A 3385-nucleotide genomic window follows, 5' to 3' on the forward strand; every position below is an offset into this window, starting at 1 on the left:
TAAAAAAAATATGCTATAATACTCAAGAATTTCCTACCGAAGACATCAAACAAATAGAGCTCATATACGCGTCCTGTTTATCGCCCTTTTTCATTTCGTCCCATCACCAACCGCACACCATGCCATACCCTGTCGCTGTTGCCAGTGCTGCAATCAGAATAATCTTCGGTGGAATGACCCTAGCACCACCTTCAGGGAGGTTCAGGCTAGCAAATGCTAGAGAATACGTAGCAGAATTTTGCAGGGTGACGGTGGTGGTGGTATTCGGAATGCAACGAAGGGTGATGAGATTACGGATGAAACGATAGCGGGGTTGGTTGAAACTAGAGGTGTCAAAATGGGTGACTTGGGCAGGTTTGGGTTGGGTAAAATGGGTAATGGGTATAAGTGATTCAACCCATTTATACCCATTTAATTAGATGAGTATAAATGGGTAAGTCAAAAAATGAATTGGGTAACCCAATTACCCATTTATTTTAATTTTTTGTAAATTCATTTAAATTCATTTTTGCAAACTAAGTTATCAATTTATACCGCTCTTTGTACTCATCATTAGTTTTAAATATTTATTTATAATGTTCAATAAGCCTAATTACCAAATTTTTTTCATTTATAGTCTATTTCACAAAATTACATATTATTTAATAATTGAATAATAAGAATATAAAAATTTGAAATAAGTACTATAAAAGTAAATATAAAAATTAAATCCAAAAATTTTTAACCCCTAAAATTTTTTCCATATATAAATTTAAAATTTCATTTTAGAAAGATAAGAAAAGAGGATCAAATTTATCTTAAATTGGTAATGTCGAAAAATGAGCAAGTTAACAAATTAAGAGAAAACAAAATAATAAAATAAAACCAACAAATAATAATAATAATGTAACAAAAGTAGTTAACATTTTGACAAAATGAAAAATTTGAAAAAAAAAATGGGTTGGAGAAATGAAGAGATTTAGGGGAAGAGAATTTTAAATGGGTTAATTGGGTTTGATGGGTTATCCAATAATATCCATTTATTAAATGCATATTATTGGGTAACCCATTTATATCCATATATAATAATTTAAGATATTCATACCCATCTATTCATGGGCGGGTATGGATAAATTTAGTTAAGTGGGTTGATTTGCCACCTCTACTGAGCATGCACATGTTTTCCTAACAAATTAGATGCTATCAACAGCTATGGAAACCCGTTTCAAGAAATTGGAACAAAAACTTAGAATTGTTTGCCCTTTCAATCGATTACGTGGCTTATGAAAAAAAGGGCGAAACTAAAAGTGGGGAAATACATCCCATTATCTCTATGTTTGTGCTACGAATTGGACATAAATATAGTATTCATCAGGAAAGAACCCTCATTTGTACCTTTTCAAGCTGATACCTTCCGCAGTGCTTGTCTCCTTTGTGGGGGGGTCTTATTGTAGTGTTTTTCAGCCTTATTAAATGCAGTTCAAAAAATTTATCTATTTTTCCGTAACTGCATAGTAACGTCCTTGCAATATAGGTCTGGTCTTCCAGCTTATTATAATAAGTTGGACATTCACAATTTTATCCCCACCGTGCAACGCGCGATTAATACCTCCTAGTCTTTTATAATCCTTGTTTGAAGCTTCTTCACTTAATGCCTGGTCCAACTTGAGGCGTTAATTTTAATTATTTAATTTTAAAATTGATAATTCAAAATCTAAGGAATATTAATTCGGTCATACTTATCCCCACCCTCAACAACTTTCAGCTGAGAAATTTTATTACAGTCCAGACCAATTATTTGACAAATTTAATAGTTGAGTTTTCACTAGTGGGAATGCCCTGAAGAAGAATGTGGAATTCATAATTATACTTTAAGATTGTGGGGTCCATATTTGTTCGGTTAAGAGTATTTTAATTGTGAGAAATAAACTATTAAACTTGCCTAGTAAATAGTAATTAATATGGACGGTGATAAAATTCCATACCTCAGCATCTAGAATCGGAAAACATATCATCTATGTGAAACTTTGAAATTCATCTCTAGACTCTAATCTTATGTTATATACTCTTATTATTATATTAAAAAAGGCCGGTTTTGCTGTTTTTAAAGATGCAAACAAGGGCAGTTCGGACCAATTTCTGTCTCATGCATACCGTGTTCTTCCGTCCAGATTGCGCTTTTCATTCTAAGTTTCAAGGCTAGACGGCTAGACAGTTTGATATAAAATCAAGAAGTCAATGAACAACTTGTTTTAAAAATATTTTAAAAAATTCACATCTTTTTCCAAGTTATTATTATTTACCAACTACACGTTATTCAGCCTTGTACTATCCAAAAAAAAAAGTGAAAAAATGAAAGACATTTTTTGGAAATAAAAAGTGTCAAAAGACTCTCAAATTAATTTTTGTCGATTTCATCTTTGCAGCGCTTTCACCAGTAGGTTTAATAAGCGACTTCGTACCAGAGCTCGGCCCTCCACTTTTGCAATAAACTAACGCAACTAGTATCTGTATATGCTTATACTACTACTTGGGTCAAGGTGCTACAGTCAAAACCAAGATATCCTATAGTCAAAACTGTCTTTACCTATACCGCTACTACTACTTCCCCCCAGTTGCTTCATCACCGGTCACTTTGTCACCTTGCTCATCTTGATCACCGGTCACTTGGTCTCTTTGCTCACCGGTATCACCTGTCTACGAGTCAGTAATACAACCAGCATTAAGTATTGAGAAAAGATCCTGCTACCCATTATGCATCACCTGGTAATAATTTAACACCAAATATAATTTAACCCATTATGCATCACCGGTATAATTTAACCCATTATGCTACCCATTAAGACTTTATAATTTTACATCAAATAAAGCCACATTTAAGAAGAGCAAATTTGGACATCTCAATTTCCAACTTTTCACAAGAGTTTTCATAACCAAAATGATAGATAGTTGTTTGTAAATAAGTGCAGACGAAGCAGAAGAAAAGCACAAAACACCGATGACAACTTGTCAAAGAAATGCAACTCAAATTACATATCGAATTGAACTATCAAATATCAAAGATTTGACAAACAAGCTGTGTATCAAAGCAAAACATGAAGTGGCCCCCAGCACACCTTTATATGAAAGAAGAAAAAGAACCTTTATGAAAGAAAAAGAAAAAAGAAAGCAGAGATTTTGGGAGAATACCATGCATTTTTCTAGGTTTTCCATTCTTAGTTGCAGGTCTTTAATCGTGTCCTTGATCATTCGGGTTTGTTCGTCGGTTTTGTCTACCTCCTCCTTTATATCCTTTTCCGGGGTTGATTCATGTTGCTTTGATATCCAGTGAAGCCATGCTATGGTCGAATCATAGCACACCACATCGTTGATAATTCTAAGCAAATGGAACCGATTTTCCAGGCCC

This window comes from Coffea eugenioides, chromosome 7 (genome assembly GCF_003713205.1).
Source record: "Coffea eugenioides isolate CCC68of chromosome 7, Ceug_1.0, whole genome shotgun sequence".
Taxonomy (NCBI): domain Eukaryota; kingdom Viridiplantae; phylum Streptophyta; class Magnoliopsida; order Gentianales; family Rubiaceae; genus Coffea; species Coffea eugenioides.